The sequence below is a fragment of the Macaca nemestrina genome, chromosome 19, assembly GCF_043159975.1.
Source record: "Macaca nemestrina isolate mMacNem1 chromosome 19, mMacNem.hap1, whole genome shotgun sequence".
Classification (NCBI taxonomy): Eukaryota; Metazoa; Chordata; class Mammalia; order Primates; family Cercopithecidae; genus Macaca; species Macaca nemestrina.
The window spans coordinates 53,190,018-53,214,709 of record NC_092143.1 but is presented as its reverse complement, the minus strand read 5'-3'; the positions used below and the strand labels follow the sequence as shown (position 1 = coordinate 53,214,709).

General features: G+C 34.5%; 1 long non-coding RNA gene across 6 annotated transcripts in view; it reads right to left on the bottom strand.

Annotated features, from left to right (window-relative positions):
- LOC105499189 (uncharacterized) overlaps positions 1 to 24,692 on the bottom strand; it is a 136,824-nt gene that overhangs the window by 22,306 nt on the left and 89,826 nt on the right. For 4 of the 6 annotated variants that reach the window (XR_011616936.1, XR_011616934.1, XR_011616932.1 and 1 more), the window contains 2 exons: positions 7,359 to 7,413; positions 5,460 to 5,548 (listed from right to left, as the gene is read on the bottom strand). This is a non-coding gene — a long non-coding RNA (uncharacterized lncRNA). The remainder of the gene's footprint in view (positions 1 to 5,459; positions 5,549 to 7,358; positions 7,414 to 24,692) is intronic. The other 2 variants (XR_011616935.1, XR_011616933.1) reach the window with 2 other exon arrangements.

The following is a 24,692-nucleotide window of genomic DNA, read 5'->3' as shown; positions in this document are numbered from 1 at the left end:
ATTTTTTCTGTATTAATTTGAGCAGATGCTACAACTCCATGGACATTTTTTTTCCCATCTAAGTTGCAGAGTCTGTCTTTTGTCCTTGGTCCTCTTTTTCTTATTTTATTTTCTTGTGTAGTCTGGATAGATGTGTCCTTTTTGTCCCCAGAAGCTATCAGAGTTCCTTATACAATTGGTACTTATTCTCTAGATCTAAAATCTTTTACTTGATTGTACCTTTTACTTAAATGATTTCCTGAGTTTCATCAGTAGCTGATCTTTAGATGTCCTCTGCACAGCTGTAACTCATTTAGTTCTTAAACAAAAATTGCCCATAGGCACTGTTTCATCCTCATATTAGTGAACAGGGTCTTTAGCCTTGGCCTATTCAGTAGAATCATCACAAAGTTCTCTGAATAGTATTGGTCCTTTTTACTTTTGATATCTTCTCTATAATAAATTCAATTTATCATCTCATCTAATGCTCATATCAAATTTCTTGCATCCTAGATTTTGAATTACCTCAAATATGTCCCTTGATATATCCAATAGAATTAATAATCAGGGTTCTCACAGTGTGATCTCTCCCTAGGCCTCTGCTCTTATCTCTGGTGTCACTGGTTCCCACAAATCTTCCCATGAAATGATACCTCCCACTTCCCAATATGCACGTACTGTCTTCTTTTCCTCTTCTGCAGGAATACTCATTAAGCTCTTTTCTTGCTTTTCTATACTGTCATCTCTTAATTCTTCTTACATCCCTTCCACTCTTCTCTCTTATCCTAATTACTTTGAATTTCCATTAATTTCTCCAAATATTTTTACTATGTAACAGTGATAATTATAAATGGCAGTTAAGGCTATTTATTAAACAATGTTGGTAAGCCAGGTACTCTATTTGGTGTGCATGTATTTGTGTGCTTGTGTGTGTGCATATCTTAGTACTCATAATAGCTAAATGCATTTTTAAAATTAGAAAATGGAGACTTTGTTTTTAAGGGAGTGGCTCCAGATCACATGTGATAAGTAGTATTAGTGATAGACAATTGCATTTTCTTATCAACTTTAATGAATCAATTGATATGTGTGTGAATGACTATGTGTATCTCATTTAATTCTCCTATGCATTACATATAATATGTAATTATAGTATATTATAGTATATATTACATCTAACATGTGATATAGAATATATCTTTTATACTGTATAATGCATAGAATGCTTAAGTATTATGTATAAATATGCATTTCTAATATATAGTATGTGTGTATATGTATGTGTGTGTCTGTGTGTATATGTATACACACACACACAGGAACCCCTTCTGCACATAATGTATCTCCACTTGCCAGCATTTTACTCCTACTGCTGTTGACTTTATAGTTTCATTGGGCACTTTCGTTTTTGGTGTTAGTCTTTTCATTTCCTTTTTTTAAATTTTACTTTAATTTTTTTTCTTTCTCCATTATTTCTTCTTAGCATATGCTTACACAACCTTCTCTTATATAAGTCCTATTCTCTTACATCCTTTACAGCTTTACCTTTGCACTCCTCCTAGTGCCCCGGCATCCTCTCAGCATGCATCACTGACTTCCATGCATGAAGTCCTCTAAATAACAACCTTGCATCTCATTGGCAGGAGAGACAAAGACCCCCACTGTGGCTGACGAGGACTCAAAGACCTTAGTGAGTGTTAATGACTTGCTTAAGGTCACTCTGTGATTTAACAGCATAAGCTGCTCTAGAAGCAGGTCTTATAATATTGTTCTAAGTCTGACACCTTTTTCTTTTCTACTGTACCCTACTTCCCATGGCTATAAGTCTCTAATTTCATCTCAGCAGCTGGTTCTCCTATGTAATTCTGAGAACTTCTTCAACTATTTACCAAACCTGCTTAAATCTGCCCTTCCTAAAATAACCTGCAATACACTTGTTGCCAAATCATAGAATCATTGTTTAGTTCTTACTTTACTTGGCATTTGCTTCTCCTCTGCTGCCTTCCCTTAGTTCTTCTCCACCCCTGTGGCTGTTCCTCTCATATCTGTGCTGGTCTACCTGACTCTCAAAAGGCATTTTGTTCCATGACAGAGAATAAAATAAGGGGAGTCAAAACTTTCTCTGGTTTTAACCTGTTGCTTATACAATTGCAATAAATGATTAAAGGACTGACCATTACCTCCGTTTTGGGTTTGTTTCTGAAACCTAAAAACTGACGAAATCCCACTGAGTTTCCTGGGCGTGCATTGAGCTAACAGGGTCTAAGTGGCACTACAATTACCTATAGTTTAGGAAGAAATTCCCAAATGTGTCTTGCCTGCTTCTCATTTGCTGTAGGTGGGGCAGTAGTCATCAAATGGTATTTTGTGAGCATGCTTCATCACAAACTACAACAAAATCCTAAATGGCGAATCATTGGAGGGGCCACAGTACAGTAACATAATTTGATATATTTAATAATCAGTCTGGGAAACGAGGCTGATAGAAGCAAAATGGCAGAACGGAAAACAGGGCTACCAGGAAGCATGAACATTTCTGTGAGGTTTATGTCTTCATTAAAAGAAGACTTGAGTATCTGGGGTTGTAAACTTATTAGGGATCTGTGTGGAGTCTGACCACTACATACGTATGAACTATCAATCTTTTAGCTCCTCATAATAACTTCTGAAAGGGATTTAGCCGTCAGTGTAAATCATTTGAAATTGTTGATTATTGACATTTATGGGTGCATACTGATGAGATAGGCAAAATCTAGTTACAGATTACATATCTCTAAGTAAAATTTTGAATCTATAATTATATCTGGAATAACATCAAATGTGTTAATAGGTGGGGTGATGCCTTTTACCTTAACATTTGGTACAACATGGTTTCAATACCTTTTGTGCCATAACTTTTTTCCTACAAGGTTTAGAAATGCCTGGATGCAACAAAGACAGGGGCAGAGCCTGAAACATATGCCCTGGGATCCTAAAGTAAGACCGGTAGTGACTGGATGAGCATCCATAGGGCCATTCATAGTAGGTACTCTGAAACCTTCCACTAAACTTGTTTCTTCACATGAGCTTGTCAGCAGCTGTATCTCCTAAGTGGTTTGAATGTGCAATATTTTTTTCTAAAGGCATTGTCTTAATAATCAAGATTTATACAATTTTTAAAAGTAGGGTGAAGCCTTAAGATTTTTAGTTCTATTCCTTCATATTAGAGGTAGAAAATTAGACATTTTAAGGGAGATAAATTGCTTGTGAAAAATCACACCAATTGTTGGTAACAGTTTGCTCAACAGAGTTGAACCTCAGCTTTTCCTGTTTCTAGGAGGTAAAACTTACCCTCATCTTTTGAATGGTTGGATAAATTCATTTTTTTTTTCTTGAGGGGAAATTACTTTTAATTTTTTCAAAGTCTTCTGAATTAGTATTTGCCAGAGAGTGGGGGAAAGGTGAGAATATAAACAGAGTCACGAAGATATGATCACCACAGCCATCTGGGTTCTCTGTGTATTTGAAATTCCTGGTTGTGATATGGAAGGGTAGTGGTGATATTCAGCTTGGATATAGAACAAGACGGTTTCCAAGTTTACAATAATAAGAGAGCTAGTAGAAAACAGTGAAACCTCTTGAATCTATCTATCATCTATCTATCCTCTCCCTATCTTTTCATCCATGTACCCACCTATCTATCTATGTATCTACTTCATTAATGCATTTATGAGCTGAAAACTAAAGGAAGGAGTCTTAGGAGTTATGATGAACAAACCATGAATTCAAGAATCCAAAGAACCTCAAACACAATATATTACAAGAAATCCCAAGACACCCTCTCCTACATATTGTCTAATAAAACTAGAAAACACAAAGACAAAGAGAAGATCTAAGCATGAGAGGAAGGGTGAGAATGAATCTTCAAAAGATAAGAAAAAATAGTAGGTGACTTCTTATTAGCACCAACAGAATCCAGAAAGCAGGAGAATGAGGTGCTGAGAGAACATAACTCTTTCATATCTGATAAGTACCAGGATTTGAACAGAGGAAGTCTAAGTTCAAAGCCCACACTTTCAACCACGGTGCAATTCTGCCTTCCTTTCAGCCAGAGCCGACCAAATATAAAACTTACTGATGAGAGAAAGGACAATAACTATGATCATTACTGGCCCTAAGAAGTCAATGCTACATGTATCCTCTTTCCTCTCAGTTTGGCACTTCTCCGACATTCTCTATTCATGTCTGTGCCATTTTTCTTCTCCATTTCCCTTAACTTTGGCCTCTGAGTAATCTTTTATTTCCTCCTTTCTTTACCATCTTCTTTATTTGTCCCAATGGCCCATTATAATTTCTTTCTACCTAATGTAAACCAGAGGGGACTTCTGCTTTTTGAGTCAATAATTATGGGCCAGAGTCACTTTTATCATTTCACCTCCAGAAAAATAAATTCTGAGTAGCACATTTTACATTTCTTAAGGTCGCCATTACATGTTCTTGTTCTAGAAATTTAATCTCCTCCTTTATTTTACAAAAAATAAAATAATAAATATTAAAACAGTCTTTTTGAGGCTACCAAGTGTTTTTAAGTATATTACCAAACCTGATTCTTCTCATAATGACCCTATTGACTAAATGAACAAAATGTTTCACCCATTTTGTAGGTGAAAATACAGTGACTTAGTGTAATTAAATGATTGTCCTGATTCATATAATTATTTAACAAAAGCCAGAAACCTAAGGTACTTGAATAAAAAATCCAGAAACATTTTAATCTACTATTGAAAATTCTCCTATTATATACGATTTATGTTCATGAAGTTTGTTTTCATACAGCTAGTCACTGTATGAAGCTGGAGAATGATCCCAGGAATTCACTACAAGATTCAGTGGCTTCTCCAGAAATTTAGAAATGGAACTACTAAAGGTATTACTGCTATATGTCTCCCCCTCCTGAGATACAAATGCAACAAGCTGGTAATTATGATGATACTTTATTCCAATAAGAACTGAAATAAGGCAATGAAGGCATGATGCTTAGCACTTCTATAGCACCATTCGTCTTCTGAGCTCTTTACAAACAGTAATGAATTAAGGGAGGGCAACAGAGAGTTCAGCTGATAGGGTGATGCACATGTAATAAACCAACTCCTCAAGAATTAAGATCCAGGAAGACAGCACCCACTTGAGATACAAACTGAAATTTATATGACTGTGTATGAGGGCAGGAGGTAGCAGATACTAAGGGGTGAGAGGATGTTTTTGAAAAAACTCAAACTTTCCCTCCTTCAGAGTTGTCAATACAATCAGCCTTTTCAAGCAGGCTGCTGCCATTTGAATTACAAGGGATTTTTAATGGGGCAGAAAATGTAAGCTAGTCAAGTGAAGGGGAAGATTAGACAAGAAAATTAAACTTATGTTAAATTCCACTGTAAGTAGATAGTCCTTAAGGAAACAAAAACAATTATTTTATTATCAAAGAAGAAAAATGTGCAGCTTACCCGCCTTTGTTACCTGGAGTTTCTTCTAGGAATCTGTTATTCGACAAAATGGGTTCTGGTGACAGGTTAGGGCTACTGCTTATTCTCTTCTTAGGTAGAGATATGGAGGAAAGGGGATAAAGAGAGGGAAAACAAAAACAAAAATATCAATCTCAATATCATCAGATCCACCCTTCCCTTTGATTCAGACTCTATTCCAAGAAACAGCCACAAATTCAAGTTACTGTCCCTGTGTCTTCAGGATCACTGGGTGATACTCATTTCCCAACATGCTGTGAACCACACAGTTTGTTATTTCTAAGCAAGTATGCTTTTTCCTCTTCTCAGCTGCTTGACGCCGATCTTACGTGTTTGTCTCCTGTGATTACAGAGGCTTTAGCAAGGTATTCAAGTATAGTTGTAGGGGCAGAGGGAAAGCTTCCCACTTTATCCTTTGAAGGTTTGCTGAAAAGAAACTGACAAAAGGTAGACTAATAGAAGAAAAAGACATAGAACTTTATTATGACATGCATAGCATGGAGAATCGCAGAATAATTGCTCAGTAACCCCATGGGGCACAGATGCGTATATAATCTGGGGATGGGTAGATGAGGGTGGACATAGAAGTAAATAATTTTTTAGGGGGAATGAATAGTCCCAATGTTTAGACAATGATTAGTACATAATTCTCTTTGGGAATTGAATAATTATCACGGGACATGAGAACAAACAATAGTTGGAGACAAAGTCCATCTGGGCTCTAGATGTGATATTTAATTTTTAGTCTGTTCCTCTGTGATATGGGTTTTAATCTTCTCTGGTTAAGGGAATTTCCGGGAAGAGATGAAAGACAATTGTGTTTCTTTTGGGTGGTCCAGTTTCTAAGTAGATAATGGAACTTCGGTGAACAGCCTCATTCTGTGTGTTGGGAGAGAAAAAGTTTTGAAAGACACAAGTGAAGAAAGATCACAGAGACCTTGAGGCTGCCCCTTTAGTTCAGTATGTCAAAGTGCTGTATTTTGGGTATCATTTTCCAAGCCCCAACTCAATCAAATTCCTCATTTCTGCTCTCTCAATTTGCTAGCTATCAGTATAAATTCTAGTAGTTAGAAACAGTGCCCTTGCCTCCATGTCAAACTGTTACAGAAAAATGGAATTTTGATCCTGCAGACCTTTGTTTTACTACTCAAAAATGAGCAACTTTACCTCACACCCTCATTCAAATGCTAGCTCTGCAACTGGCTGTGTAATAGTAGGCAATGACCTAATTTCCTGATAATTAATTTCTGCACCCATATGCTAGAAACAGGGATCCATTTATTCATGGTATTTATTTAAGTCCTTACATTAGGTGTAAGAATATAAAGATACAAGAAAACGTGGCACATATACACCATGGAATATTATGTAGTCATAAAAAAGGATGAGTTCTTGTCCTTTGTAGGGACATGGATGCAGCTGGAAACCATCATTCTCAGCAAACTATCGCAAGAACAGAAAACCAAACACCGCATGTTCTCACTCATAGGTGGGAACTGAACAATGAGATCACTTGGACTCTGGAAGGGGAACATTGCACACCGGGGCCTATTATGGGGAGTGGGGAGATGGGAGGGATGGCATTGGGAGTTATACCTGATGTGAATGACGAGTTGATGGGTGCTGACGAGTTGATGGGTGCAGCACACCAACATGGTACAAGTATACATATGTAACAAACCTGCACGTTGTGCACATGTACCCGAGAACTTAAAGTATAATAATAATAATAATAATAATAATATAAAGATAGGAGGCACAATTTCTCTCTTCTAGGGGTTCAAAACCTGGTGGAAGTCACAAATAATTAATTACTCATCAAAGTAGGGTATGGTAACCTTGTATTGGGTAAAACAAACACCCAGAAAAGAAATCCCCGACCTGAAATGGTGGGAATGATCAGTGATATGCTTGTAAATGTTTCCCAAGCAACTATCTGTGTAAAAAAAAAGGTATGTATTTATATACAAGCATACATTTACTATAAATCTTATTAATGTAAAAGACGTATAACAAAAATTTAACAAAATAATAAACTATATAATATTCTTTAACATAAATTTCTTATAGCCCATTGATGCTCAGACTCCTGTTGATTATTGCTGACTCTTGGATCCTTATCAAACCTATCACTGCAATTAATAAACTAGTGTAGTTAAGATATGGACGTTGTTTGGTATCTTCATTTATGATAATGAGTAGAATGAAAGTGGAACAAGAAAGATATACATCTGAACTTTACTCATTCATCAATGATGTGAGAAAATTGAATAACAGAATAATACTGGAAGAATATGTTTTTCGGTTTTTTGTTCTACTGAGAGACATGACACACTTTTAAGTTTATTCTGCATTTTAATATTTTCTCCATCAACAAAACAATCAAACTCTGACTTTTAGGATTTGCCAATATCTTTCACCTTGGCTAGTTTCATTCTTTCACCATGATATCTCTGCATAATGAGCTGGGAAGAGACGCACATTAGCCCACACACAGGTGACGTATTTACAACATGCAAACACAGTAGATGTCAATCCCAAGAGCACAGACAACAGTAAAGCATGTTAAAATAGGAAGTAATGAATTTTTAGTATTTTGATCATGGTTTACAAGAGAGTTTACTTAATTTTAAGTTAATTATGGCTGTGCTTAATGATAACAATAGGGTCACAAAATCCCTAAAAATTTTTCATGGGTTCTCATGAGTGAGAATGGGTTGACTTCATCACACCACTGGGAATGAGGAAGGCCTTCAAGGGCATGGAGGTAAATACTGAGCAGTCCATATAAAGCAGAAAGGGAAGATTGTTCCTCCAATTGAAGACAGAAGATGCAAAGAATGAGAACTGAAAGAGAGTATGGAAACTACAGGCAGCTGCAAACAAGGTAGGGCTTGCTGTGGTAACTCCCAGCACCAAGAAGCTTTGGTGCTATCAGATATAGGACAGCCACTTTCCCACACAAGCACTTGGCATTAAAGGATAATAATGAAAAGCTATACTGGTAATCTATGACAGATATTATCACAAATAATACTATGATATAGGATTTAAACTTATATTGATTTTTGAACGAAAAAAGAACAAAACAATGTCAACTACAAGACTCATGCTAACACAATCTGAAATAGAGATTCTCTTTGTATGCCTGGAGGGGGGAGTGATTTAAGGTGTGCTGATTTTTCTGCTTTTCAGAGAGAGTGAGAGTGAATCACACATTGTATAGTTACATAGTACACTAACTGGTACCTAAATCTGACAATGAGGGTCAACAGTGATCCTAAGAGAAAAACTCAAACTGGAATTTCAGGAAAAAAAATCTTCTGAAGATAAATGGTGATTCCAACAGCAGGAGAGACCATAGAGTGGGAAAAGCAAGGGAAGAAATGATGATTCATGCCAGCTCTTCGGCCCCTTGTCATCTCTCATTCAGTGTCGCAAATTTTTGGTAATTGAAATTTAGCAAATGTAAGTGTGGTGTGTGTGTGTGTGTGTCACCAGCTTTTGAAAATAGCAAATTTGGTAATTCATATTTCCAAAAGCTGCAAATACAAACACACTTAAATATTTACAGATTGCTTAGAAGTTCACAGTGTACTAAAATTTATATTAATAAAATTCTATTGATTGAACTACCTAAAGTCTATTCCATACCAGTCTCTCTTTTTCCCTCCAACTACAGATGCTGGATGGTTTCCCTATCCCCTCTTGAAGATAGCAGTGCATTTGTGAGCCAGGTCTGGCCCATCAGGCATAAAAAGGGACAGATGGAGCTGGCATGGCCTTTCTTCTTTCACTCGACCCTCTTTTTCCATTGAACATAAACATGATGTTGGACACTGAGGGCAGTCATGTTGCAACAAGCGGTAGTGAATATAAGAGAAATGCCCAGGCAAATCCACCCTGACAATGAGCTGCCAAGACATTCCAGCAGCCATATCCCTCTTGACTTTCTATAATGTGAGATAAACAAATCTTCATAATTTAGCCACTGTAAATAGGGATTTCTGCTCCTTGTAGATAATCCAGGGATCAATAAAGCAATATACTTTCAACTGAAAATTAGTATTTAGGGTTAAATCATATACTAGATTGCAAATTAAACAAGTACTGAAGTTTCATACACACATCAGTGTTAACTTCTTTGCCACCTCTGTCTCAGTGGATATCTTAGCCCAGGCTATTCATTGTAAGTACAAAGAAAATATTCAAATTAGCTCCCACAGAAAGGAGAGTTCCTAAGTCAAGCACTCTCTTATTGAATACAGGGTAAGGAAGTTTGATCTATTCACTAAGGTTTGGAACCAAGGAGCTTCTTTCTCCCTACTCTATGATACCCATTTCTGCTTCTCCTAACACCTGCTTCATTCTTTGCTCTCTGTCTCTTTGCAAACTTTTTGTTTTTTTGTCCCTTGATTTGCATGGCTTAAAATAAAACAAAGAGATGAAAGTGGTTTTCCCTTGGATACCCTCTGTGTCACCTTAATTACCAAAGTCAAAGATTCCCACTTTAGCTTAGAACATTTTTTAAAAAATTTCCAAAGTCTTAGTTTGCTAGGATTACCATAATATAATACTGTAGGCTGAGTGACTTAACAGAAATTTATTTTTTCACAGTTCTGGAGGCTGGAAGTCCAACATCAAGGTGTCAGCAGCACTTGTTTGATATGAGGTTTCTTTCCTTGGCTTGAATTGGCCACCTTCTCCTTGTGTCCACGTGTTGCACACATCACTGGTGTCCTTTTTTGTGCCAAATTTTCTCTTTTTATAAGGACACTAGTCAGATTGGATTAGGGCCTACTATCCTGGTTAACTTATTGATCTCCTTAAAGGTTTTATGTCCAAATACAGTCACATTCTGGAGTACTGGGTGTTAGGGCTTCAACATTTGAATTGTGAGGGAATACGATTCAATGCATGAACGCAATTTACCTGTGCCGCCTAATTTACCTGTGCTGCCTTCCAGGCACATCCTGTGATTAAAGTTGGAAGAAAAGCAGCCTGTAGATAGCAAAGAAAGGAAGACAAAATGGCATTTGGAATACAATCAATGAAAGAATCAGCCAACTATTTCACTTATGCTTACTTCTACATAAAAATTGCTACCCTAGGGAGAGAGATAAATTCAACTTTTAATTAGTAAATTAGAGAGATAAGAGGGATAAATTCAACTGCCACATTCAAAATGTATACATTAAGTGTTAAACATGTGGCATGGACAATAAGTGCTACAGCATTATGGGGGAGAACAATCTGGTTCAGTTGTTTAGAGAAAGACCTTTGGATCCCTTAAGGAGAAAGACCACAAGATGAGGCTGACCAGGAGGAACGATTATTCACCCAGCAAGTGGCTGGGAAAAAGAGGGCTTTCTTAAGGTCTGAAACAGCAACAAGAGATAGAAAAAAGGAAAACTTCTGGTAGGAGTAGTAGTATCATTGTAAGGCAGGGAAATTGGTACAGAGAGAGATGATAAGCAAGATTGCAAGACAGCTTGGAATAAGATTGTTGAGGCTTTAAATATCTTTGTAATGTGGGTCTGTTCATGTAGTCTTGCAGGAGTTAAGCTGAACCCTTTTCTATTTTGACGTCTGAATTTTCTGATGTCTCTGAGCTGGCCATCTACACTCTCCTCCTGAATTAATACAGGGTTTGGGGTGACCTGGAAGGTCAACTCTTAAGATAATTAGTACTGAAGAGCTGTACTCTCGCCATGCTGCCATTTCAGCCTTCTCACAATCTAGCAATTTTTCATGATAAATTGAATCTAATAACATATTTTTGCAGCCAAGATACATGGTGGATCATTGTCTTGTCACTTTGATAAAATGTTTGGGCTTTTTTCCTCTGGCCCAGACTTCACGAGAGAGCAGGTGAAAAATCTACAGTTATGTCAAACCAAACACAAATATAATAATTTCCGGAAATATCAACTTGAAAATAATTAATTTTCTGAATAAAATAATCCAGGAATATTGACTATGCTCCATAATTCAACATTTGTTGTGTTTCTGTGTGCTAAAGGTTTTGGGGTTTCTAGAAAAATGGGCAGTGGTAGTTTCAATAAATAAAAATGAGAGGCAACACTTTGGTATTATGTTTTGGCATAGTACCAAAAACTCATTCTATTGAAGTGTGTTGAAGGGAGTATTCTGGTATTCATGAACTAAATCTGTATCCTCTGTAAGTCAAGGCCCTCTCAGACTCAAAAAAGGAGTTTGTATAGTGAAATGAATTATACCATAGGGTTTGGAATCCAACAACCTGGGTAGGTCTTGACTCTGTCAATTAAATCATTGTGTAATTAGGGGTAGGTCATCCTGTCTGCCTGCACCCAGTTCTGCATCAGCATGTGTAAAGTGCGGTCTAATAATGCTGAGAATAGGAAATGAACATGATGCACAAAGAGAATTTATAGCACAGTGCCTGGCCCAAAGCAAGTGCTCACAAATTTACTTGTTAATAAAATGTCCTTTGACTCTACATTCAAAATATTCAGTTTCAAATGAATACTAACTTTTTAAAATGCATATAACCAGAATTTTACTTTGTCTTTTGAGGGTAAGTACCTTGGAATCATTTTTTAAACATTTTTATTTTAAAGTAAAATAAAAAATATTTTTTAAACACTCAAAACATAGCTGAGTAAGTTGTTATAAAGCAAATTGTTCTGGTCAAGAATTATAACCTTTCCAGCCACCTCTGAAATACCTGTCATGTGTCTGTTCCCAATTACGGTGGTCTTTCTCCTTCAAGCATAACTATTGTTCTGATATTTATGGTCTATCTTTTCCTTGCATTTTTATAGATTTACAACTGAAATGTGCTTGACAGACAATATACTGTATCTTTCTCATATTGCTAATTTTAATAGTTTTTAAAGTTTCCTTTATTCTATGGATTTCCCTTTTATTCCTTTCAACAAGTCCTTTATAGTTACATCAAATTGGCAGCTGGGTCCAGATGAAGGATCAGATTAAGATTAGACTTTGTTGGCAAAACTATAGGTAGTGCTTGGCAAGCCAATGTGAGGCACATGACATCTGATTGTCTCTCTTTTTATGAACTTAGCAACCATTAACGATTAAACCCTGTATCTATTTATTAAATGGGAGTTGCAAAATGGGCATATGCTAATTTTTTCATTTCAGTTTCTAAGTTTTGATGCTTTTATCAGCAGACAAATTCCCTCATCTATTCATGGGTTAATCAGTGCTACAAGTTATTATAGAAAAGAGAGGATAAATTCTTATTTCCCTTTTCTTACCATTTTCTAAGATAATGAATTAGTTCCCTATCACCCTTTGGAGGTGATCAGTTTACAAAAATGTTATTATGAAATCATGAATTTAAATATATTTTATGGGTTTCATTCCACTGTGAGTATTGTAATTATTGAAGTATGCATATTCCCATGTTTGGCTGATGAGAGCCTTTTTAGGTGGTACCTGGGTCCATTTGACATGATCCCAATAGTTTTTGATATCATCCTTGCTATTTACTATTACAAAGTATAAAAGGCTTATCTTGTATATTTCCAACTCCAGGCTGGGAATTAGCTGTTTCTCCAATAATCCCTGCTTTCTTACAGTAAGAAATGGTATTTAAAGGCCATAATCTGGACACTAAGGATGATCATTACTAATGGATTGATATAAATATACCATCATATATGTAAATGATATGTATATATAGTATATATATAAAATATCACATAAACTACCTCATGTGTTTACATTTCAGACTACAGAATTATTTTAAAATTTTAAATTATATTTATGTCTCTATTATTCCACACTAGAAGAATCCATCCTTGAAAAACATCCTGATTTTCAAAAACAGAGATGATAGAATTAAACAATGCTGGAATTATTCATTTGATTTATGACATATTAGGAACACAGATTCAAAAATAATAATACTACCACCAATATTATTACAAAATCCATTAAAACTGGTTTTGTGTATACACTTTTAATTCTCTCTACATTTTTTTCTATATTTTCAGAACATATGGTCTTTAGAATTATAGTCTCCCCCTTAGCCCATAATTACTCTTAGTTCTACAGATAACTATATATTTTTTGCTCACAACCAAATCTTATGTCAATATCTCTGTAGGTATTTTCGTTGTCTAAAGCTCATTCTTCTGGAGATTTCGTTAAAACATGCCCACTGGAACAATATTCTCCTTGTTTCTTAATGCTGATAACATTTAGTACCTTTTTTACTTGAGAGTTTTATTGAATACAGTATCGTTGACTCACATTTTCTTTTATCATGACTTAATATGCCATTCATTTTTTAATTACATAAAATTGTAAAAAAATACTAATAGTATTCTAATTTTATTTTCCTTATAAATTACATGCTTTCGTTTTCTAGGTATCCAAATGTTTTTTATATTAACTTTTTCTTAAAATTTAGTAATTTTACTAGAATATGTTTTGGTGATTTTTGTACTAAGTTGAGGTTTATTTTCCCAGAAATTTTATTATACCACGTTGTTTTCTCAATATATAATTTCAAAAATATATATATCAATATATACACATAAGTTTGTGCAATGTTTTCTTAAATTACCGCTTTTAGTTTTTATTTTGTTTCCCTACTTTTTTTTAAATCAGTGATTTCTATTATGTGTCTATTTAATCTTATTTCTCTATGCTCAGTATTAACGACTCTCACATCAATTATTTTCATTCATCACCTCTTCATTTAAAAATTATTCATTAGATACAGTAAAATTTTAGTTCACATTATTATGAGTTGTGGCTCATGTATAGAGTCATATAATGAATACCATTGTCAAAATCTAGATACCAGGTGCCATAATACCTCAAAATTCCTTTCTGTTACCACTTTGTAGGTACACAGTTCCCCCAATCCTAATTCCTGGAAACACCATTCTGTTGTTTTTTCTTTTCTATAATGTCATGGCAATGGAAGCACACAGTATGCATTCCTTTGGTTTGTTTAACTTAGCATAATGTTTTGATAGCCTTCCACAATCTAGGTATTCTTGTGTGTACATGTGTGTATATATGTACATGAGTAAATTCTTTAACTTTTTCTACAAAGACATCATGTCATCTGTGAAAAAGGATATATTTATGTTTTCCTTTTCCAATGTGTATAACTTTTGCCTTTCTTTTTCCTTGTCTTATTGCACTGGATGAAACTTCCCATAGGAATTTGAATAACAATGATTAGAATCAACATACTTACCTTGACCTGAATCTTACAGAAAAATATTCAGCCTTTTGTCATTAAGTTTTTGTTATCTATTAATTTTAGTAGATAACAATTTTAACCTTTTTCAACTTAATGAACTCCCCTTCCATTTTTAATTGGCTAAGAATTTTAAGCATGATTCAATGTTAAATTTTAAGAAATCCTTTAGTTAAGGTGATCGTGTAATTGCTCTTCTTTAGTTCTTTAATGTGGTGGATTTTATCTACTAATTTTTTTCTTTCATTTTTAAAATAAACTCTGTATTTTTATTACTGGGTATACTTATATTTTGAAAAGAATTTGTGTATGTATATTCATGAGACATATTTATCTACGGTTTTCATTTCTTGCTATGTCTTTGCCTGGTTTTGTTATTAAGGTAATGCTAGCATCATAAATAATTTGGAAAATATTATATAATCTGTTTTCTGGAGGAAATTGTATGGAATTTTTACTACATCTTCTTTTACATTTTTAGTAAAGTTCACCAGAGAAATAATCTGGCCCTAGAGATTTTCTTTTTTGGAAAGCTTTAAAAGTATGAAATTAATTAATTTTGTGTTTTGATTTTTGAAAGTATAGGTTATCTATTTTTCCTTAGTTGCTTATAGTTTGTGTGTTTTGAGATATTGGGCTACTTTGTCTAAATGATCAAATTTATAGACATCAAGTTTTTCATAGTGTGCCCTATTATTTCTTAAGTATCTCTGATTATGTAGTTACATGCTCTATTTTATTGATGATATTGGTAATTTCTCTTCTCTCTTTTTCCAAGCTTTGTAGAATTATATTTTATTGATTTTTTTTTAAAGGAGCTTCTGGTGTCATACATTTTCTCTATTATTATTCTGTTTTCAATTACATTTACTTCTGATCTTTGTAATTTTTAAAATTCTGTTTCTATTGATTTTATTTTTCTCTTGTTTTTCAAATTAGTAAGGTAGAATATTAGATTTTTAAAACTTTTCTGCTTTTCTTTTATAACATGTAAATTTAATATTGTAAAAGTTCTGAAAACTATTTTAGGTAAAAGGTAAAACTAAGATAGGTTATATTTCCTATTCAGTTCAAAACATTTTCCAAATACTTTTCAGATGTTCTCTTTGACTCATGGACTGTTTGGAAATGTATTGATTAATTTTCAAAAATTATTTTTAGATTGTCTAGTTGGTTTTCTATTATTGATTTCTAGTTTGAATCCATATTGGTCGTAGAATATACTTTGTATAATTTTAATTATTTTAAATGTGTTAAAGTTTTTTATGCCCCAAAATAGGTTTATCTTGGTGAATATTTCATATATACTCAAAATAAAGATGTAGTCTGACGTTGATAGTGGAGTGATCAATATCTATTAGATCCATTTTTTTCTTGTGATATTCAGCTTATTATTTTTTACCATTTTTTTCATTTAATATACTTGTTCTATCATTAGTGAGAAAAGACGGTTGAAAACTCCAATTATAATTTTGGATTAGTCTATTTCTCCTTTCAATTCCGTATGTTTTTTCTTAATGTATTTTGAATTTCTATTATTAGACACATAAACATTTAGGACTATTATGTCTTCTTGATGAATTCACCCTTTTGCCCTACATAATGTCCCAGTTCACTGTTGGTAGTTTTCCTTATTATATAATTTACGTTGTTTGATATCAACATAACCACTCCTGCTTTCTATCATTGTTATCCTTTAGGGCTTTTGATGATAAAAATATTAGATCTTAGTATTGTTCCATAAGTTGCTGAACAAATGTGTTTATTTATCATCAATATTTTTTTCTCTTGTTGCAAATGGTTTTTTAATTGATCAATCATTAAGTTTATTGGTGTTTAATCTTCCATCTCCATGAGCCTGTTGAGTCCATTCAATATGTATCCTAACTTTTTGCTATTGTATGTTTTAGTTCTAAATTTTCAGTTTGATTTTTCATTAATTATTTATTTCTTTGCAGAGAATTTCTAATTTTCCATTTATTATAAAAATGTCCATTCTTACTTATTGGAACATATTAGAGTGGTTTACTAAAAGTCCTTGATTACTCCAACATCTGTGTCATGGTTGGCATCTCTTGATTTTCTATTTCCTTGAAAGTTGATATTTCCCTGGTCTTTTGAATGCCAGGTGATTTGTGGATCACACTGTTTTATTCTAAATATTTTGAGATTGTGGGTTTTCTTTATCTGTTAAGGAGAATGTTGAATTTACTTTACTTTCTTAAATCAGGAGATATATCATTAGTTTCAGCCCACAAATCTCAGCTCACAGAAGAGGACTCATCTCTAGCAGACCTGCTTTACAAGAGATATTAAATAAAATATATTTTACAAGAAGGAAAATGATATAGATCAGAATTCTGAATCTGCATAAAAGAGAACAGCATCAGAGAAGAAGTCAAAGAAGATAAACTAAGACATCTTATTTTTCTTATTCTTTATTGATTCAAAAGATAAATGTGTGTTTAAAGTAATAACAGCAAAGCACATAGGTGGTTTATAGCACATGGATAAGTGAAATGAATGACAGAACTTTCATAAGAAACTGAGAGTGAAGATTTGGGAATACTCTGTTCTGTTACCTACACTCAGCGTAAAGCAGTACAGTGTTATTTTAAGTAGACATAGATTTGTTAAAACTTGCAGGTGTGGTAGCTCATGCCTGTACTCCCAACAAGTTGGGAGGCTGATGCAGGAGGATTGCTTGAGGTCAGGTGTTCCAGACTAGTCTGGACAACATAGTGAGACCCTGTCACTAAAAAAAAAAAAAAAATATTGAACATAGTGGTGTGCATCTATAGTACCAGCTACACAGGAGCCTGAGGAGGGAGGATTGCTTGGGCCCAGGAGTTCTAGGTTATAGCGAGTCATGATTGCACCATTACATTCTAGCCTGGGTGACAGAATAAGACTGACTTTCTCTCCCTTTCTCTCTCTGTCTCTCTCTCTCTTTATATACATATATATATATACACACACAGATATACATAAACATATATATATATTATATATTTGTGTGTGTATGTGTTTGTGAGTATCAAAGTCTAGGGCAATAACTAAAATAATTTTTAAAATAGATATAATTGATAAGTTAATAGAGGTAATAAAATGAAACCATACTAAATGTTCAATTAAAACCATAGAAGGAAGAAAAAGGGACAAGAAAAGGAACAAGTACAAGAAAAAAAAAAAACAGTTACAGTTATCATAAATGCCAATCCAACTATATAAATAATCACTTTCAATGGGAATGGTCTAAACAATAAAAATAGATTCTCAGAAATTAATATAAAATCAGCAGCCAACTTTATGTCATCCCTCACCAAAGTTAAATACAAAGCCATAGCTACATTAAAGTAAATACAGAAATGTATACTTTGCTAAAACTAATCAATATACTTCTATATTAGATATATTAATTTCAGACAAAGCAGCCTTCAAATAAAGAAAATTTATGAGAAATGAACAGGCATTATATGATAAAGGAATGCTCTCTAAGAATATACAACAATCTTTTTCATGCATGCATCTAATAACAGATTGTGAAGATATATAAGCCAAAAACTGAGAGCATGGCAAGAAATTTTTTTAAATGCACCATTAAAGCTGTCAACTTCAGTATCCCTCTTTTAGTATTTGATAGATAAAAAAGACAGACTATCAGGATATATTTGACTTGGACAGCATTTTCAACTGACTTTGTCTAATTGACATTTATCAAATACTCCATCTAGGAACTGTATAAAAATTGTCAAACTCTCATGGAACATTCACCCATAAAATACATCCTAATAAATTTGAAATAATAGAAATGAGAAGAGGTATGTTGTCATATATAACAGAGTTTAAATGGGAATCAATAACAGAAAGATAGCTGAAAAGTTCTCATTAATTTGGAGATTAAATAAGACACTTCTAAACAATACATGGGTAAATAGGTTTCAACAACAAATTTTAAAATATTTTTAACTAAGTAAAAATAAAATTGCAATTTATCAAAAATCTGTGTGATTCAGTAAAAATGGTACTTAGAAAGAAATTTATGACTTTGAATGCACATATTGGAAAATAAGAAGGTTCTAGTCTGCAATATAAGATTCCTCCATTGGAAACTAGGAAACAAAAAGTGATTTAAGCATAAAGCAGGCAGAACAATAACAAAAGATGATAAAAAGAAGATAAATCAATGACATTTAAAGATAAAAGCCACAATATCAAAACTGATTCAGTGAAAAAATCACTAAAAGTGATAAATGTGTATTCTCGTTAACTAAGAAAAAAATGAGTTTTTAAAAATAATTTCAAGTTTTATTTTCAATTCAAAGGGTGCTTGTAGAGGTATGTTAGATGGGTACATTGAGTGATGCTGAGATTTGAAGCACAAGTGATATTATCACTCAACTATTGAGCAGAGTACTCAGTAGTTAGTTTTTCAACCTTTGTCCTCTTCCCTCATTTCACCCTCTCATAGTCCCCAGTGTCTATTGTTGCCATCTTTATGTGTATAGTTACCAAATATTTAGCGCCCACTTATAAGTGAGAACAGAACTATTCTGTTCCAATAATTTGCTTTGGATAGTGGCCTCCAGCTGCATCTCATGTTACTGTGAAGACAGGATTTTGTTTATTTTTATCACTGCAGATATTTCATGGTGTCTATGCATCACATTTTCTTTATCCAATCTGTAATTTATGGACACCTAGATAGATTACATGTCTTTGCTATTGTGAATAGTGCTACAGTGAACATGCTAATGTGTGTTTCTTTGGGTAGAATGATTTGTTTTCTTCTGGATAATAGTTGAATTGCTAGGTCAAATGGTGATTCTTTTTTAAGTTCTTTGAGAAGTTTACAAACTGATTTTCACAGTGGCTGAACTAATTTACATTTCCACCAACAGTGTATAATTGCTCCCTTTTCTCTGCAGACTTGCTATCATCTGTTGTTTCTTAACTTTGTAATGATAGTTATACTGACTGGTGTGAGATGATACCTTGTGGTTTTGATTTGCATTTCTCTGATGATTAGCGATGTTGAGCTTTTTTTCAAGTTTGTTGACCATTTGTATTTCTTGTTTTGAGAAGCATCTGTTCATTTTTTTTGCCCACATTTTAATGAAATTATTATTATGTAATTATTTTATTAAATTATTATATTATTATTACTGTTTAAGTTCTTTACAGATTCTGGATATTTGTATTTCATTGGGTGCAGAGTTTGTGGATATTTTCTCCCATTATTTAGGTTGTCTATTTATTCTGTTTATGGTTTCTTTTGCTGTGCAGAAGATGTTTAGTTTAATTAGGTCCAATTTGTCAATTTTTGTTTTTTGTTGCAATTGCTTTTGAGGACATAGTCATAAATTCTTTCCCAAGGCAGATGTCCAGAATAGAGTTTCCTAGATTTCTTTCGTTCTTATATTTTTAGATGTTACTTTAAATCTTTAATACATCTTGAGTTAAATTTTCATTATTGTAAAGGTAGGGATATAGTATTTTTCTGTATATGGCTAGGTAGGTAAATATCACAGCACTATTTATTAAATAGGGAGTTCTTTCTCCATTGCTAATTTTTGTTGACTTTGTCAAAGATCAGATAGCTATAGGTGTGTGACTTTTTTCTGGGTTCTCTATTCTGTTCCATTGATCTATGTGTCTCTTTTCATGCCAGTGTCACGCTGTTTTGGTTATTGTAGCCTTATAGTATAGTTGAAATTCAGGTAATGTGATGCCTTCAGCTTTGTTCTTTTTGTTTATGATTGCTTTAGCTATTCAAGCTCTTTTTGGTTTCATATGAAATTTAGAATAGATTTTTCTATTTCTGTGAGAAATGACATTGGTAGTTTGATGGAAATAGCATTGAATCTCTAGATTGCTTTGGGTAGTATGGCCATTTTAACTATATTGATTATTCTAATCCATAGGAATAGAATTATTTTCCATTTGTTTTTGTCATCTATGATTTCTTTCAGCAGTGTTTTGTAGTTTCCTTGTAAAGATCTTTCCTCTCCTTGACTAGATGTATTCTTGGTTATTTTATTCTGTTTATGACTATTGTAGATGGGACTGCATTCTTGATTTGGCTGTCAGTTTAAGCATTATTGGTGTGTAGAAATGCTACTAATATTTTTAAATTTATTTTGTATCCTGAAACTTAACTGAAGTCATTTATCAGTTCCAGGAACATTTTGGTAGAGTATTTAGGGTTTTCTGGGTATAGAATCATATCATAAATAAAGAGAGATAGTTTGACTTCTTCTTTTCAAATTTGGATGCTGTTTATTTCTTTCTCTTGCCTGAGTGTTCTGGTTTGGACTTTCAATACTATGTTAAATAGGAAGAATGAGTGCGGGTATCCTTGTCTTGTTCCAGTTCACAAGAGGAATGCTTCAGATCTTGCCCTTTCAGCATGATGTTGACTGTGGGTTTGTATAAAATAACTCTTTGTATTTGAGGTATGTTCTTTCAATGCCTAGTCTGTTAAGGGAGAATACTTAATTTAACAATATCAGAAAGAAAGTGAAGACATTACTATTGATCTCATAGATATTAAAAGAATAATGAAGTAAGGAATACTATGAAAAATGCTATGCCCAAAAATGTGGTAACCTAGATGAAATGGACCAATTCTTGCAAAGAGGAAGATGATCAAAACTCACACAAAGAGAAAGAGATAGTGTGAACAAGCCTATAGTTGTTAAAGAAACTGAGTCAATAACAGTTTTCAAAAAGAGAGCACCAGGGCCAGATGGTTTTGCTGGAGAATTCTACAAATGTTTAAGAGTGGAATGACAGCAATGTCTCACAATCTCTTTTAAAAAAAAATCAGAGGGAACACTTTCTAGATTATTTTATGAATCCAGTATTAGTCTAATACCTAAATTAGATAAATATTAACAGATAAGAAAACTATAGACTACTATTTACCATGAACATGGATGCTAATATACTCAGCAAAGTAGTATTATAACAAATCACATTGAATAATGTGTAAGAAGAGTTAAACACTACAAATGGGGAATTTTTTCCAGGTACACAAGTCTATTTCAACATTTACAAGTCTACTGCTGTAATCTACCACATCAATATGCTAAAGCAGAGAAATAAGAAAATCCTATGAATATACTCAGAGAAAACATCTAACAAAATACAACATCCATTAATAACAAAAAATTCTAGCAAAATAGAAATGGGTGAAAACTTACTCAACTGGATAAACTGCAAAGATACCTAAAACATAATACTTAATGATGAGAAACCATTACTTCCTCCTAAGATGTGTAATAAGGTAAGGATGTCCTCTCTCATCAATGCTATTCAACATTGTACTCAGAGTCCTAACTTGCAATTAAAAAAGTAGTAAAAAGAAAAAAACACAGATTGAGAAGGAAGAAATGCTTTGTTTTATATAAAATTCCAAAGTATCAGTATGTTTAAAAAACAAAAAACATGCAACTAGTGAAGTATTGTGGTGACTATTGCAATATTTTGGATACAAGCCTAATATACAAGGCCAATTGCTTTTCTATATACCAAAAAATACAATTAAAATGTAAAATATTTTCTAAATAATTAAATTAGCAATAACATAAAAATAAATGTTTTGGTAAAATGTCACAAAATATGTACAGAATTTATATAAGAAAAGTAACACAACTCTGGTGAAAGAAATTAAAGATCTAAAAAGTGGAGAGATATTTCATGTGCATGGATTAGAAATACAAATATTGCTAATATGACAAGTATTCTCTATGTGATCCACAAATGCAATGCAATCAGAATCAAATTTTGGCAAGCAATTTCTTAGATATTAATAAACTTTTCCTAAAGTTTATATGAAAAGGCAAAATATCTAAAATAAGTAATGCTATGCTGAAGAACAACAAACCTGAATGACTCACAGTACTCAATTTCAAGACTCAAATAAAACTATAGTAATCAAACCAGCATGTTCCTAACAAAAGAATTAACATGTAAATCAATGGGATAGAATATTTAATAGAATAAATTTACACAAATATAGGCAAATAGTCTTTGCAAAAGAAATAAACGTAATTCAATGCAGAAAGGATAGTTTTCTCAAATAATAGCATTGCTAATATTTGACATCCATATCCCCTCACTCCTGCCTCCCACAAAATAATTGAAACTGGACACATGCTTATATCCTTCATAAAAATTGACTCAAAATGGACCATAGACCTAAACATAAAATGCAGAATGATAATGCTTCTATAAGAAATAATAAAAGAAAATCTAGGTGACCTTAGGTTGGGTGATGTGTTTTTGGATACAACACCAATGAAAGAAAAATCTTAAAAACTTCTGCTCTGTGTAACACACTATTAAGAAAATAAAAAATAAGACACAGGAAAAGGGGAGCCAACATGGCTGACTAAACACAGCTAGGAGAAACATCTCCCACCAAGAGACCAAGACATCAGAAAGACTGATACATTCTGGGCAGATCTTTGGAGGGAAGGCAATGAGAGTGGTTGGAGGGAGGACACAGACACTGAGCTGAAGGAGAAAGTTTGGAATTCTTCATGGAGCTACAGAGCCCTGGGACTCATTCCAGGCCCTGGGTGACTAGTGGGGAAGGGGTGAGTTGAACAAGTGAGGAGTGCCCCTTTTCACCACAGACCTCTAGAATCCTGGCAACAGGAGCCTCCATACTCCCCATGGACACTTGAACTGTCAGGGAGGGATCCTCAGAGAGGCAGTAGGGGCAGGACTCCAGCCTATGTGGGTCCAGGAGAGTTTGGTGTAAGAACATTTACAGTTAATCATGGTCGGCAATGTCCATCACCCAAAGCTCACTATGCTCCTCTAAACTTTAGCCTCAGGGTGACAGTCAGACTTGGACAGATCAGGCCAGTTTTGCCTACTAGATGAGGCTAGTTTGATCTGATTGCCTCCCTGTTTAATGACTTCTTCCTGTGCCCTAGCCTGGCCATGCCTGTTTACAGGACAGCCTCAGATACCTAACCAGGGTGCTTCCTGGGTACCCTCATCAAAGTGTCTTTAGTGGAAGATTATTCCCAACCATAGGAGAGCTCCAGCAGGCAGGTCTTCACCAACACACACCAGCTTAACCTTACCCTTACGCAGTTACGGTGTTCCCCTGCTGCTTTCCTGGTATGCAGTCACTCATGGCCAAGCCTCACTGCTTTGCCAGTGCACTCATGTGGGTGGACCTCAACTCTCTCTTTGTTTTTTTGAGATGGAATCTTCCTCTGTTGCCCAGACTGGAGTGCAGTGGCACGATCTCGGCTCACTGCAAGCTCCACCTCCCAGGTTCATGCCATTCATTCTCCTGCCTCAACCTCCCAAGTAGCTGGGACTACAGGTGCCCACCACCACGTCCAGCTAATTTTTTTGTATTTTTAGTAGAGACAGGGTTTCACTGTGTAAGCCAGGATGGTCTCAATCTCCTGACCTCATGATCTGCCCATCTCAGCCTCCCAAAGTGCTGGAATTACAGGCATGAGCCACCACGCCTGGCCAGATCTCAACTCTCTTATCCTACATGAGCATGTGTGCATGAACCTTACCATGCCACTGCCAATGTGAGCACACCCTGCTGTGCCCAAACCACTGACACACAGGCACTTGGTTATGCTGCCATAGCCAGCATGAACTTTTGCATAGACACTGGCAACCTGGCCTCCTCAGGCCATGGCTGTCACTGGTGCAAATGCACACATGGATCCTAGCACCTCCCCCACCAATAAATACCTCACTCCTACTGTGACCAGAAATGAGTTCACAAAGGAATGCCACAGTCCCTTTCCTGCTGGTATACCACCCCAGCTGACATGTGTGCACCCTGCTTGGCTGCCATGGCTTCTGGCATGTGCAAGCAAGCATAGATGCACTGCCACCACCTTGCTGAGTGTTGTGGTCAGTGGACCAGGAATACCTTGTCATCTCCAGTGTAGCAGATTTTCTAAACTTGAGAGGCCAGAGAAAAAATCAGCTCCCCA